The sequence below is a fragment of the Falco naumanni genome, chromosome 6, assembly GCF_017639655.2.
Source record: "Falco naumanni isolate bFalNau1 chromosome 6, bFalNau1.pat, whole genome shotgun sequence".
In the NCBI taxonomy this organism is placed as follows: Eukaryota; Metazoa; Chordata; class Aves; order Falconiformes; family Falconidae; genus Falco; species Falco naumanni.
In genome coordinates this window covers 59,334,180-59,350,476 of record NC_054059.1, presented here as the reverse complement: position 1 = coordinate 59,350,476, position 16,297 = coordinate 59,334,180, and positions in this window count along the sequence as shown.

Sequence of the window (16,297 nt, the reverse complement as noted above, 5' to 3'; positions counted from 1 at the left end):
TTTTGTCATTCTCTCTGTATTTTCCTGGGAATAGATCTGCTTCTAAATCAGGCAGATATTGCAACTGTCATCAAATATTTAATGATTTTTCCAATCCTTATGTCTTGAAATAATTCTGAAAAGAGATTTATGTGTCCATTAGTACAGTATTGTTTGCTCAGTGGCAAAGGTAAAGTTTAAATAATGCAAGTGTGGCAGAATATTAAGAGATTTTTAAAGCTGTAATTTGTCACAAGTTGAATTACTAAAATGTTGTTTTATAAAGACATACTTATTATAATTCCCCCCACCCCCTTGTGTACTGGGCTACGATACATGTTTCCCCTCCTTTGTTATGCACATAATGTCATTAAAGTTTATTATTATTTAAATTTTGGTTTTATCAAGAAATTATTACTCTGTTTCACTTCTGGCCTTCATATAATCATCTTTTCTTCTTATCAGACTTCCCCATTATTAATGGAAAAAATTCCTAATATTAAAATAAAGGGAGTTTCAGCTATTGAGCAGTTTACGTCACATAAAATGGACAGAAAATACAATTCAGGAAGGCTGCATTAAACTAAATCAACCCTGTCCACAGTATGCTTCCTACTAATAGGTACTCACTTACAAATTCATTTTGTGCATTAAAGAAGAACTAATTATGCCAGTAATATCCAGGTAGAGTTGCCAAGATTATGGCAGTGTCACACTATTAGAAGAGAGGGAGGCAGCACAGACCATCATCATCAGCATTGATCTATGTGCAGATACCAGGTTTCTCTTCAGCATACTATGTTGTGAAGAAAAATCAGTTTTCGCAGCCCAAAACTCAGCCAATTCTATCACTGAAAGGGATTTTATGTCTTGGCTATTCAAGACACCCCTCTGATTTCTTTGGAGAATAAAACGTTTAAGAAAGAAAGATTGATTCACTTCAGAATGCCAGAAATTTTGTCTGTTCCAAAAGGGTGAGAAATCTATATGAGGTGGGATCAAATCCTTAAAATTTGTGGATTATTTCCATGCTGAGGAAGGTGAGAGAGTCCATAAATAAGGATGGATTCCTGTTGCACTAACCTTTTTTGTTTTGTCTTTAACGTCTACAGTCCATAGCCTATTTCTCAGTGAGAGCTTCTGAGGGACAGTAAAACTAGACATGAACTTTCTTACATTTCTGTTCTGTTTGGGGGTAATGAACACTGCAGCATACCTTGTAAGTTTTTCTTTAGAGTCTCTCAGTCCCAATAATGTGATGATCAGTTTATAGAAGCTGAGAAGACCCCACACACCAGCTTGTGCTGTTTAGTCCTTATTCTGCCATGATGTTTGTGTAATGATTTTCAGCTGAACTTGTTCAGTGAACAAGTTTTACACACAGACCATAGGTCAAATTGCACATGTTCTGCTCTTCCAAACTGAAAGGCAGATGGTAGCCACAAACCCAGAAGAATTAGGGAGGGTGAGGTAAGCAATGCTATGAGCTGGAAGATCCCACTGTAATAATTGGCTCATAAAGGGAGCCTTCAAAGGCTTGCAAAAAACACCAACATGTAATTGCTAAACAAGAGAAACCAAGAAGACATAGCGAGGACTCAGTAGCTTTTGCCCCTTGCCCTTTGGGCTGTACACAAGAAATCCTGGGCAGAGCTTGGACACATGCATCTTGCTGCCTGTGTGTGTGACAGTTTGAGAAGATGAGCAAGTGCAACCTTTGAGAGACTATCACTTCTCTTTCCATAAGGTCTCACCCTGAGTCTTGTCAATTAACTGCTGAGACAATCATGAACATAAGCTAGGCAAACAGTCCATGGAAAGGCAACCATGAGGAGGTCTTGCTTCAAACCCAAGGAATTGCTTCAGAGCAGTTTTATGTATTTTCCTTGATTGTTTTTGGAACTGAAGAGGGTGAATTTTTTTACTGAAGTTTTATAAAAGCAACCCTCAAGCAGAGAAGTACTAAGAACATGAATGTGGGGGGTTAAAGCTTGGCAAAGTTAGAAGAAATTGCAACAGCTATTGAGTTTCATCAATGCTTCATTAATGACCGCTTTCACTACTGGGCAATGACAGATACTTGTTCATTTGCATGAGAGATCTGTGGCTTTAAACTTGATTCCAAAGTTTTCTTGAAAGCTGCCACTCATATTTTCAGGCACCACAGTGCTAAACAAGAGCCTGTACAGGATAACTTTTGTAACTGACTAGACTGTACACATTCACTGAGTAAGCATTAAGTTGGTATCCCAAATATACTTTTGGTTAGAGCAAATTCAAAATCAAAGTTAGAAGCAAGATGTCTTTCCTAATTAAAGAGCTTTTGTTTCAATTTACCCTCCTAAAATATATGGGAAATAGGTTCAGATCAGGATTTGTGGTGTACTGCAGCTAAAAGCTTCCTTGGATAATGTGAGTCATATTTAATCAATGAATTAAAAAGACAAAATCAACCGGAAAAATATAATACCAAGTATATAATATGCATAACTTTCTAAAAAAGTATGTGGTATAAGAATCAGCATCTCCATACCAACTATTGATACTGTTTCTAATTCAATATCATTAAACAGTCAATAATCTACAGAGCACGAAAATGAATACTATCAAAGATGTCTGTAAATTCACTTTGATTGCCAATAATGCAATGTGTAGAGGTTCTTGTTCATAAAAAAATGCAGTTTATGTGGGTTTTGCTCCATGGAAATTCTCTGTCTCAGCAGCTGTGAAAATCTAGTTTGAATCAGCAATGAAAAAATCCATTTCACTGACCACAAAGAAGACAATTTCCAAAGATGAGGCATAGGCTAATTTACATTCTGCCCAGCTACATATTATTTTTTTTACTGATTTCTTTTAGAAAACAGCACTAAAGAACAACTTCAAGGGAAAAGTCAAGGAAGTTGTAAAAGACTATTGAAATAAACATTCTTGAATATAGGTAGTTTCTTTTGAATAACCAAAGGTTTACACTGTCTCTTCCTCAACACATTTGCCTATTAGGGTATGAATAGAGGTTCAAAGTGCTCCTGAAAGATCTCAAAGCCATGGACTACCCATTGAAGAAACAAAGAGGGGTGAGGAAAGGATGGAAGGAAGGAAGGCACAAAGGAAGGAAGGAGGAATAGAAGGATGGATGGATGGATGGGTGGGATAATCCACCAGCAATGAACAAAACACATCTTAATACTGCCTTCTGCTCTTAGGCTTTTCAATGTTTTTTCCTAGCCAGTGCCCACTTTTCTTCCAAACATGGTCAATCCTTTTCACTCCATTGTTTCCCCCGTAAGTATACACGCTTATCTAAACAAAGGTAGTACAAGGGATCTGGAGAATTTCTGCATTTCTTGTTGCAGGAGTTGCTGTCTGATGCTCTATTTTCAAATCCAAGATTTACTTTCCCTTCCTGTCAGACAGTCTTGATTACTGAGTTAGAGACATTGATTCATGAGGAAAGGTTAAGGAGCTAAATACAAATAGCTTGGCTGCACGATGACTAAGACAGATGGGAACATCATAATAGGCTGCAGACTACTATTGCACTGAGAAAGCAGGGCCTCTGGGGAAAGGCATAAAACATAATCTGGCTCATTTTGAGTCTTCCAATTGTCACCAGAACCATTATGGTGAAAAGGGAAGCAGGTGGCTGCTTTACATACTGTTTTGAATTTAAACAAGTTACAGCAGAAGCACTTTGTCATTTATGGGTTATCATAAGAGTGCAATATTTGCCCTACTCCTTTAGATCCAGCTGTGAATCCTGCCTCCTGCAATGCCCTGCAGATGCTGTGGAGCTGAGCAAATGCTCAGCGTTTTTTCCCTTGGTCTTCTCCTAGTTCACAGCGGTTTGTGGCATAGGGTTTTCTTGAGGTTTTATTAAGACCATTATGTTTAACAACTACAAAATAAATTAGCCCTCCATTATTCATACACTTTTAACCCCATTGATAATTTTGACATCAGGAGTAACTTTCCCAGTTTAGTTATGCATGGAGTGCAACTGTTGTCTAATCAGTAGATTGTGCATTCATGGCTGTTGTGTTGAAAGACACAGTAGTTGTCTTTCCAGTCATACAGACCCTGAATTCAGGCTTTACTCCACTTGCTCTTTTCCAGGCTGAATAGTCACAATCTCTTCTCTTAAAACTCTTGCCCTAAATAGCCATTCTGTACTTCCTGTTATCTTTGTTGCCTTTCTTTTCCCCCTTTTTCAAGTCTATGTATTTTTAAGCTATTATAGCTGGGGTGCACCCAATGATCAAGACGTGAGGCTGTCACGAGCTGTGGTCCTTTTGTTTGTGGATTTTCTGATGACTGCTGAGCAGCACTGACATATTTGTAGCACTATACTGTGACCCAGCATCTCTTTCCTAGATAGTGGTAGTAAATCATATTGTGTTTGTATCAGTGTGGGTTTTTTGTCTCAGGTGTCTTTGAAGCACTGGATGTTGAAAATGGATTATCCTCTGTCCCAGTCTAGTATTTGTAGATATGCAGCAGGCAGAGATAACTCTTTTACTTCTCTTCCACCAAGTACAAGTAAAAAGATTTTTCTTTCCTCCTCCAAAGTTAAGGTTACATGGAGATGGTGGTTTCAAAAAGGTAATTCTTGCCTTGGTCGAAGAATATTCCAGCAATTGCTGGAGACAAGAATTCTTACTTTCTGTATTCCTTGTCCATGTGAAACAGCCTGCTGCATTCAGGAGCAGTTGTAATATGAGAAATATGAAGAGTGGAGTATTTATATGGGTGGAAGAAAGGGAGAGAAGTAGTAGATTTACACAGAGGAAGACAACAACAGAGCCAAGACAAGGCAGTTCACTGCAGCAATGCTTTTGGTAAAATACCCATGGGTTATTTTAGACTGTGTATAATACAGAGAGTATTGATATGGTTAGAAGCTATTCATCACAGATATAAAAGCAAAGTTCAATTAAACCCATGTATAAGTTGCCTGAGGTTGCTAAGACCTTTGCCAATAAGTGTACAGAGCTTTCTTTTATAATGAATATATCTAACCTGTGGAGTAGCATATAAGATTTCTAAAATTTCTCTGATAAAACCTCTTTTAAACGGAAAGGACTCCAAATTCCATTATGTCAATACCTTCCTAAACAAGCAGAACCTGTAAAAGAACATGTTCCCTCTAAAAATAAGCCTTTTTTGTTCAAAGATATTGACCAGATTTGAAGAATACAGGAATCTGAGAAAAAGTGCATTAGTATACATATCGTAGTTTGTGCTATTCATTAGCTGTCATGGTATATTTAAAAACTGATGTTCAAGCAACTAACATATTAATTCTCACTTCTCAAGCTATAATTTAACTGAAGCTTTACGGCTGAGACACAATAAAGATAAGAAAATGTCAAGCGCTCACTTTCTTTAGGGTATGCAAAGGGGGGATGCAACTTGAACATGTCACAGTGCTTATTTCTTTATAATCTTGCAGAGCCTTCCCAGAAAAAATATCAAATACCTGTATTTTGATCCTTATGTATATAAAAAAACATCTCCCATTGTTATCTTTGTGAGCTGCAAAACCATAACTGTGTGAGAAGGGTTTCCCTAAATAAAACCAAAACACTACCTAATGTAATAATGTTTAAAATTGTTCAGGAAAAGCACATTTCAAATGAAATCCTAACTATAAACTATGGTTTTCAACAAAATCATGACATGTACATAAGCACACACAGAGACAAAATAATGTACTTACATTGACAGCATTACAGGAGAGAGTGTGTAACATTTTCAAAACTACAAGCAATTCTAGGTAATTTTTTAAAAACTACTTTTCCTAATAGAAATGCATCTTAACATTCGTGAAATACATTATAAATACGGATTTTGTCTAAATACTTTGTCTTCCATTTTTTAATAAAAAAAAAAAGTGTAAAAGAGACATTTGTAACCTAGAAAAATATCAGCCTACCAAGCATTTAGTTAGAGTATCAGCTACTACTTCAAAGAAACGGCTTTCTCTAAGTCTGTTTTCCTGTAATCAAGTTACAAATGGAGGCTATGTTTTGTTCATAATATGTCATTGGATTCAGACAAAGAGATCCACTGTGATTTCATATGCTCTTAAATTCTGTGCTGTTTTCCACTATCTGGCCTAATAGGGAAAAAGACAAGTGTAGCATCAATTCTATCTTTTCCAGATTTAGTCTTTGTTTTAGAGGGAAATTTATCTCTACAGACCTGGATGTCTTTAATATTATGATTTTGATTTGGAACGTTGAATTTAGACACTGATGAAGATGAAACTTCTTTTAAATTAAAGAAATGATTCATGAGCTATTTTGCTGTTTTGCTCTACAGGAGCATTTCCAAGCTGTCTTGGTTCACATACAGCATTGTGAAAAAAGGCAGTTCAAATACTGCACGCAAATACTTTCCTTTTGTAGTATATTATTTTAGGCATTCCTCATCTTCAGTATTTGTGGACTTCACGGTAACAGAAAAAAGCTAAATATCAATTTGTAACTTCCATTTTAAAATCACTTCTGTTTTTATACAATGCTTCAGAAGGAAGGGCAGTGAAGCAACCTTCTAATTACTGTCTTTCATGTTACTGAAACTACAAGAAATGATGAGATACAAGTGATATTGGGATGCAATTGTGTATGCCATATCCAAGAACAGCTTAACTTTTTAACTTTTCTGTTACTTTGTAAGTTCTTGCGAATTCTTTTCTGTATGATGGAACATCAGCCAATAAAAGAAGTAGAAAGAACCAATCTGTGAGACCCCACCTGGAGTACTGTGATCAGCTCTAGGCCTCCATTGTGTAAGAAGGACATGGACCTGTTGCAGCAGGTCCAGAGGAGAGCCACAAAGTTGATCGGAGGGCTAGAGCACCTCTCCTATGAAGATGGGTTGAGACAGTTGGGATTGTTCAGCCTGGAGAAGAGAAGGGTCTAGGGAGACCTCATAGCAGTCTACAGGAAAGCTGGAGAGGGACTTTTTACAATGCCATGTAGAGATATGACAAAGGGGAATGGTTTTAAACTGAAAGAAGGTTTATTTAGGTTAGATATAAGGAAGAAATTCTTATTGTGGTGGGGCACAGGCACAGGTTGCCCAGAGAAGCTGTGGATGCCCCATCCCTGGAAGTATTCCAGGCCAGGCTGGATGGGGCTGTGAGGAACCTGGTCTGGTGAAGTGTCCCTGCCCATGGCAGGGGGTTGGAACTAGATGATCTTGACGGTCCCTTCCAACCCACCCCATTCTATGATTCTATGAATTCACCATATCACTGCAGTATTTTCTGTATTTGATTTTTGCTCTAGACAAAATTGTGTGCTGTATTACTTCTCTTCTTGTGCATCAGCTTTACACTACGCATCTTTACAGCCAGTCCCTTGAAAGTGTAACCTATTTGTCATGTCTCATTTGGACTGACAATGTCAAAACCTGTTTCCACTAACCCCACTGCTACAGCCCCCATAATTTGTTTTTTAAATTTACATACAAGTGTCTTGTGCTGCCCTTTTTCTTGGGTATTTAGAACATATGGGGATTTTTTAACTTTTTCTTTTTTCCAGATCTGTCTGCAAACCATCTTCATTTATCTTTTTCAGGCTATCCTTTGCAAGTGGTGACCACCAAAGCCTACAAAAATGGCCAAGCCACTGCCAGTTTGAGGGGCCTGCTTTTTCCGTTGACCTTTACATTGAAATGCTGAACATCTTTGAGAAGCTTGGAACTTTAGCCTGACTGATGATGACAAACAAAAACCAGTGTCAGAGCAAAGTGACATGTGCTTAGCAATATGGTTTCATGATGGACTTGGCAGTCCTGGGTTAACAGTTGGAACTAATGATTTCAAAGGTCTTTTCCAACCTAAATGATTCAATGATTCTATGATTCTTTATTTATGAATGAAACACAAAATTCCAGTAAGAGCAAATGTTGGTGAATGTATTGCATCAGACTGAAAAAGCCACGGGGAAGTATGTCGGAGCACTGCTTTTAAAGCCAAGTTGTTGGACGTGTTAAGTTTTCAGTGAAACATGAGGAATTCAAAACAGAGCATGCTGCTGGCATACTGACCTGCAGGCTGGCTGAGCCAAGTCACCCTTGAGCTCAGAGGGTCTTGTTCCATAACTTACAGGACTAACAAGCACTAGCTATGACAAAAAGCATGTGTCTCTAATAAAAGATGCTTATTCTTTCCAGGACCTTCTCATGCTTAAACACTAGCACTTAAAGACTGAGCACTGTCTTCAGGGTCCAGATTTACCCCAAGCAAGGCTGGGCAGACCCAGGCAGACCCACTTTGGCTTAAACGTGTGCTATTTTGTCTTCAGTGTCAGGGAACAGCAATTAGTTCTGCTGCCATAAGAGCAGCTCAATCAGATCCCTGTTTCTGAGATATGAGAAGCATTTTTTTCTCAAGTTAAGGGAACTTGTCCATATGAGAAGCATTTTTTCTCAAGTTAAGGGAACGTGTCCATATTTACATGCACCATATTTTTTTCTGAAGTGATCAAAGAAGCACTTGCTAGGAACAAAAATAATTGCTGTTCACAACACATAAAAGAATCAATAAAGATTTGAATTTTAGAATACATTTGTCTGGTCACTATTGAGGCAGCGTGTAACATTCATAACCTGGACTGAAAGATCCCGACAGCTGTTTTGATAGTTGTGGAAGCCAAAGGACATGAAGTGAACTGGGATGAATGTACAGTGGCAAGGTTTGGAGCCTGAGGCTGCTGCTCCTGGGGGAGCTGAGCAATGAATAGAACTATGTTCAGCATGATTTCAGAGTCAGTAGCCTCCTTCCACTGACTTTGATGGAAATCCAAGTCAATCTCTGGGAGGAATCCCACATAAAAAGATGTTTCCACTTGGCCTTCATATTGTACTTACAATGTCTACCACATGGAACAATGTGAAAACCTTGGGAAAGGCGAGACCTTGTGGAGGAGGGATTAATTTCAGCTACTGGTAGCTAATTTAAAAGGTCAGTATCTGACCTAAGCTCGTTGTCTGGGCTTCTGCTTACCAGCAGGAAAGGTAGCAAGAGAGAGAACATTCTCCAGAATGTGATCTGTCCTACATACCTTAGCCATCTATCTCAGGATGGAGTGGGTGAATTGCCCCAGAAGGACCTCTCTTCCCCTCCCCCCCCACCCAGTGATTAGACTGCTGTTCTAGGTAGGTTGTTTAATTTCTGGCTAGCTAAAGTTAAGTAAATGGAATCCTGTGCTATCTGTCTAAACATCAGAACACATTCTTTGTTCCCTAGTTATGCAAGCATAATAACTTCTTGTATCGTATATTTTGGCTATATTATTGCTTGTACAATATTTAAAAACTGTTCTTACGCTTTGTCAATTCTTCAAACTAAAATTATATAGAGAAAAATAATAATAGTGATTGTTAGATATATTTACCCTCTTAGCTTGCTTATGTAGTGTGTTTTCAAGCAAATCAAAGCTTAACAAGGAAGCATGAAATATTGTAATGTGTAGAACCAAGCAAATTATTTTTGCAGGTGTCAAAGGATCCAGAAGGTGTATTTATAAAGGTAAAGAAAGCATTCTTTTTTCTAAGCAGCACATTTTTATTTCCTGTCATCATCTCCAATAATTGCAAAGACTCTGGAAGTCTTCAGGCATTTTACAAGAAGTATAAAGGGTACAAAGCATTAGAGCAATAGTATTCCCATTTTTGGGGTCTTTTCTCAACAAAGCCCATCCGTTGCTTTTTTAGGTACTGTGCTGTACTTGGAGCGGGTTTTGCCATTAACTACAATAGCACACGATTCTACAGGAACAGCAGAAGCAGTCCATACGTAGAAAGGTGTCTTGTTGCAGGTAGTCCAATGTGGGATGCAACCTTGTGAAATCACATCTACTTTCCCTTGTCATGTGCTGGTGGATAGAGTCAGGTACAGTAGCAAGTGATGCATACATGCATTAGGTAGTGGGAGAGAAGAAAGTGTACTATGAAGCTGGTTGATGGATGGGGTCATGGTTGGGAATGATCCCCAGCAACCGGTAAGGAAAATGAACAAAGAAACAATAAAAACCAAAGGCCAGCGCAGACTGCGCAAAGGCCTGATGTGGGTGTTATGCTCTCTAAAAAGTTGAGCTGTAAGCAGGCAACCTCCCATGGAGAGGGTATTCAGGGCGTGAACAAGCTATAGTTGGATTCCAAGAAACTAATACTGGCAGTTTGGCTGGGTTTCCTGGCTCTCAGAGGCCACAGGGGTAGCATCTGTCCTGACAGCCCACAGGCAGGAGCAATGGTTGGTCTGGACTAAGGTGTGGAGGCCTGGGACACTGTGCCTCTGGACGTCTTGACAGTAGTGCGGTAAACAGCCTAGAGTTGCTGCTCAAACATATCATACCACAGCATACAATCTATGAATTATTTTATATCTGAAGAGCTTAATCCAGTGACTGATACTTCACAGGACATCTCTGAAGACCTCAGTAGTGCTGTAGCATGTTACAGATTTGGAGAAGGAAGCGGCAAGGTAGAAACTTCATCTGAACTGAGAGTGTCTATGCTCTGTAGACAGCTATGGAGTCCTGGACTTTTGAACATCCAGGTTGAGGGCTGTGACCACCGCACAGTGTCTCCAATCTTGTGAGCTCTCTCAGATGTGACTTTTTATAAGCATCCAAATGATCCAAGAACCCAGGTTCCATTGACTTTGAAGTGCCTGTGGAGTGGAGGATACCTGCCTGTATCTTTTCCTTGGTAGCAGGAAGACTGGGGAGAGAAGGTGCAGCACTGGTGTCTCTGCAAATATTTGATTTTCTCCTTGAAACAGTAGCTATGACTCTCAGAGGGGGATAGTGATTACATTCTTGGAATGTGTAAGTAATAAAACAACCCTTGTGATCAGTTTAAAAATGTATAAAAAAGCACTTGCCTTCAGGAAAGTTAATGTTCAAGTTTCATTTTCTCTAGAGACAAATATCAATTCAGAGGAGCAGGAGAAGAGAGAAAAGAATGAACAAGGTTACTGTAAGAGCATGGGGTCATCATCATGTAATTCTAGACATTGTTGCAAAAGCTGGAATATTAAATCTCACTGGGTGGAGAGATGGATGCAGACCAAGGGCAACCTAGAGGGAAATAAGATTGAACTAATGAAAGTTTTCTCTCTCAGTAGTATGTAAAGGATGTCTCCAATATTGTGCTCACTAAAATAGTGTCTCTGGGCAATATGAGAATAATCATAGGTAGAAATTATACTTCCCTCCTAGAATCACATGGACAAGAATAAAAACCATGTCTGAGAGAACATGATCTGTAGGTTCCAGCAAGCTGTCTCACTCTTAATGACATTTTAGTATCTTCTGGGATTTCCTGACATAATGAGATTTTGGATTGGGTTAGAGGATGTCTTTATTTCCTTCAGTCCTGTGGAATTGCTGATTACTGTCTGCTTTTCTTCCCTGTTCATATTTGGTTTTGTGGGGGTTCTGTATCAGAGTTGTTAAAACAATGTATTTGACTGTATCTCTTCTGACAGAGCTATAAGACACACTTTCTTTGAAAAATTAAACTAAAATGTACCCAGGTAAAATACCCCTGAGAATTATCCCTTCAGTTTTCAAGACCAGATTGAAACAGTGAATGTTGCAATACTCTTTATGAAAGAGAACTTGTGGGAAGTAATATTATCCTAAGGCAAAGATCACAGAATCACAGAATAATTGAGGCTGTAAGGGACCTCTGGATATCATCTAGCCCAGCTCTTCAGCTCAGAGCAGGGCCAGCTAGACCACATTGCTCAGGGCCATGTCCAGATAGCCTGCTTTGGATTACCTCCAAGGGTGGAGACTCCACAACCTCTCTGGACAACCTGTTCCTGTGTGTGATCCCTCCCAGTGTAAAAAAAATTTTTTTCTTATGTTTAAATGTAATTTCCTCTACTTCAATTTGTGCCAGTTTCCTCTTGTCATGCCTTGACATCAGGTACGCTTGATCCCATTATCCAGGTCATTAATGAAGATGTTAAACAGTATAGGACCCAGCATTGACCCTGGTGTATACCACTGCTATATAGGTGTATATATAGGTGCTATATATACACTGGGTACAACCAGTTCGGCTGATCTCCCAGAAAAGGTATGACAGACTCTCCCATAATCTCCCCCATAATCCTTGGGGTATGTCTACATGGCTAGTCACAGACAGACCCGGGTGCTTTTGCTCACCCTTTAACTTGAGGAACAAGACGGCTTTGATTCTAGCACTGCTCACCTGTGTTAGAGATGAGCTTTACTTGCACATTAATAACTCTTACTGAATAGTGTGCGTATTAGCCCATTCTAACGCAGCTCTTCAGCCTGAAGGCTGGCATGGGTTACAGATTATGTCCATTTTTGCGTTCACGCATGTAGATTAGACTGCTGGAAAAAAAAGAAAAATACTGAAATTACAGTTTGGCCACTTGTGAACAGGAAAAATAGCTTTAGCATCTTCCTCACAAAAAAGCTGTATCAAATAAGCTTAGTCAGAGAAAAAAAGGTAAGGTCATAGTCCCAGCTAGATGTAGCTACTTAAATGACAGGATGATTGAGGCATCTAGTTTCTTAGAAATCTGAGCAGAACAAACAAACTTGAGCTGTTTGATGCCATGTGGTGAGTTTTCTGTCCTGAACCATTATATAAACATTTCTCGATTAGTTGCCACTAGTCATATAAGTGTGTTTATTCATGTTAAGAGATTTTTGTGAATTATGTTTTGTTTCATTGAGTACTGCTGTTGGCTATACCACTGTACTATGCTATTGCCTGCAAAACCAGAAGCCCTCAACCCCTCTTGAAAAGCTTTTAACATAATCTTTGTCAGCTCTGTTTTATACACTTGTCCATTCCACTTTATCCTTCCTGACTGTATTGCCATTTATTTCCATACTGCATAGATGAAATGATCTGCCCCACTTCTTTTTACAAATCATAAGGCATGTTGGTAGCAGCCCTCTGATATCTGCCAGACCCCTGTTCTAGCAGATAAAGTAAAACTCACCCAAACAGAAATTTTTCCTTCCTAGAAGTGACAAGTGTGTTAATGTAAAGTTACTTGCAGAGTAATATGCTATAACCTTTCGTGCCTTTTCTGGAGGAAAAGACAACTAATGGCCTGTCTGCACCTCCCTTCCTAACAAGTCACAGGCATTTGAAATGGGAATGTAGACAGAGACATTGTTTACTATCTTATTTCTAGTAACTAGAAATTCAATACATTTCTTTCTTCCTTCCGTACAGTGGTATTCCAGAGATGTTAATGTCTCAATGTTGGCAAACTGACAAAATATTGACAAGAAGTAAGTGATTGGGGACCTCGAGTCTCTGCCACCAGAAGGATTTGATTCCAGATTAAATGCTAATGTGCCTTGATAAAAAAATAACTATATGTCCTAGAATATGGCTTATTTTCTCAGTGTTCTTGCACTGCAATGCAGTCTAGTATGTCATCCTTGAGTCACTTTGAGCATACAAAATGCTATACATTATGGTACATATCCTCAGGTGTTACAACCACAAATGGATAAACATGCCTTAGACTGATGAAAATCATAGAATATGTGTTCCCAATATTGTCTGCAAAAGATGGCAATAAATCAAATTTAAAGCTCCATTGTCTAGTTTGAGACAAAAATTTTGGAAGAACATGGGGAAGTGTTGCTACAATACTGTGCATTCATCCTCCTCTGGTTACATGAGAGTTTATCATCTCCCATTTACCTTGCCTACAGAGTTAAAATTCTTGAGTACAGGCTGTGTCAGCCCCTTGCCCTTGCAACATGTACTGCCTTTAAAATAGCACATGCTGCAAAAATCCCAAGGATCCTGTATAAATGGAGGATGTTACAGTTGGTCTTTGCCAAATGTTCTGGAACTTGGGATAACCTATACAGTTTGCCCACTGGGACTTGTAAAGCAATTAACTGCACTAATATGAAAAGAAAGATGTCATGCATCTGGTAGGACAACATGACTCAAATAGATAATAATCTAAAAGTCCGATTTGTGAACACTTTCTTTTCTACTTGAGGAAGTGGAAACTTGAGCAAAATTTTCTTCATGGCATTTTAACTTTCTTCTTCCTATTTAACAGAAATTTCAGTTTGATGAGGTTAATATCAATTATTGTTTGTAAGACTTGCAAAAGTGACTGAGGCTTAAGTTTGCTATAAACTGAATATTTTGTCAATAGATATGGAAACATATTCTTTAAAATCACTAGTTGTGAGGGTCAGCCGCCCTCATTAGTGATCTTTCTACTTATATATTACTGCCAAGAGGGAAAGAGGTACTTCTTTTACTCCAAAACCACAGAAACAAAAAGCAAATAAAGCATAGCCCTTGGTGATTGTCAAAAGATAATCCAAGGACTATTGATGATTAACGGACTAATTGCTAATAGGCTGTAGAGAGCTACCTGGTTATCAGGTCTCCTTTTTTCTGAGTGCTCTGCTTCATGACAAGATAGGTGAAATCTGTGAGTATGAATTTTGTAGTAATATTTTTCCATATAACCCATTGTTCTACTTAGCATGTGGGTGCTATGTAAGTATAGAGGAGAGGAGGACAATGTTTCCACATGTGACAGTGTAGCAATTAATGACTGACAAATACTTACAGAGAAGCACCTCAGAAAACCAAAACATCACCTTTAAAATGCATCATAGGAACTGCTACAATTGAAAAATCTGCTTTTGCTGCTTTTTCTCATTTTTTCTAAGACTGTAAATTTTCAGGGAACTTGCCATGTTGTAGGGTGTCAGGAAGCATTTCTTGATCTCTCAGCCTGTATTTTCTTTCCTGTTCTAAAAATCTCTTCACCTCTTTTTTTTAGGGCCCTTCCATGCCTTTCTCCTCATTGGTATCTACACCAACACATGCCTGTAACTTGTAGTTTTAAACGCATGAACAAAACCACATTCTTGGTGGCAGAAGAAGGATCTCTCACAGACATACTCGGAGAACTAAAAAAAAAAAAAAAAAAAAAAAGAAAAAAAGTCCTAACTAGCCTGTATCCTTTTGGGGAAGATTTTCCAAGGAAAGGTAATGTCTCTGCACAGAGGAAAAGCCTAACTCCTCCTCATGCCGTTGAAATTCTCCTCCCTCGGTTTTCCACCTACTCCTGCGATCTAGCTGTGCTAAAGGACACTTACAAGAGTCAAGTGTCAGCTTGAGACCAGCTAGCAGAGGAAAAATCTAAATGGAAAAGCGCAGTTTGGCAATTAAACTTAAGTCTCTCTTTTTGCATTGTCTCCTTCATTTCTCTTTCTATAATTCTGCTTGTATTATTCTGACAAGGACTTCTGTAAACTCCCAAGATGCCAACCTGAAGCTGACAAGAATGGTGGCAAAAATACCTAAAGCACTAATTCTTTTGACAGCCTAACAGGAGTCTGTCGTCTGCTGGAATCACCTTTCATTTTTCCCTTGTGCATTTCTTCTGCTCTGCCCTCTGCACACACCTCAGTGACAGCCTGAGGGTGTCAGGCATAATTCTGCAAAGACACGGAGAAGGAAAAGAAAATGCCAAGTGTCAAGTCTATCCCGTGACCTCCTACTACTATATAAACTGAAAATAGAAATCATGGGAAAGTGGCCTGTTAGCTCCTTAAGTCTTTAAGTTTAGGTTTAATTGGTTTCCAAGTGTTTTCGTAGCTATTCTGGAGACATATCTGCATTTAGGATATGATGCAGTGTCCGCTGAAATCAATTAGACTCTTCATAATCACTTCAGGAGGCTGAAGATTGACCTCGGTTTCCATTGTGAAAGTTCTGTATAAAACCAACGTACTGATGCACATTTGTAAAAGGATCACTATAAAAAACCTTGTTCCACTAGCATGTAAAAATGAGGCAACAAGGGACATTCTGAAGTTTTGTGTTAGAAACACAAGTTCAATAAAGGTGATTAGAAGCATGAGAGTTCACAGATGTGCTGCTAAGTAACAATAAAAACCTTTTTGCAGTTACTGCTGATGTAATTTCTACTGTTACTGAGCCAATACTACTTTATGTAGTTCTGAAGAAAATGTTCGCTGGCATCACTAACCCTGATCATTCAGCTATATTGCCAATTAAGTCCAAGCAGGAATGCTTAAAGGAAGTATAGATTAGCACACTGTGAAAAAAGGGTATCTGTGCAAAGATAAACCACTGGCTTTGATAAAAACCAAATCAACCTGCAGCATTTAGTTAACACACCCCTTTGAATTTTTATCACTCTGAGTGGCTCTTGGTTTAAAACAGAGACTTTCCACTTCAGAGATGGAAAGCTGCCATTCTGTATCTATGTCCATTCAGTTTGGTGTTCCTA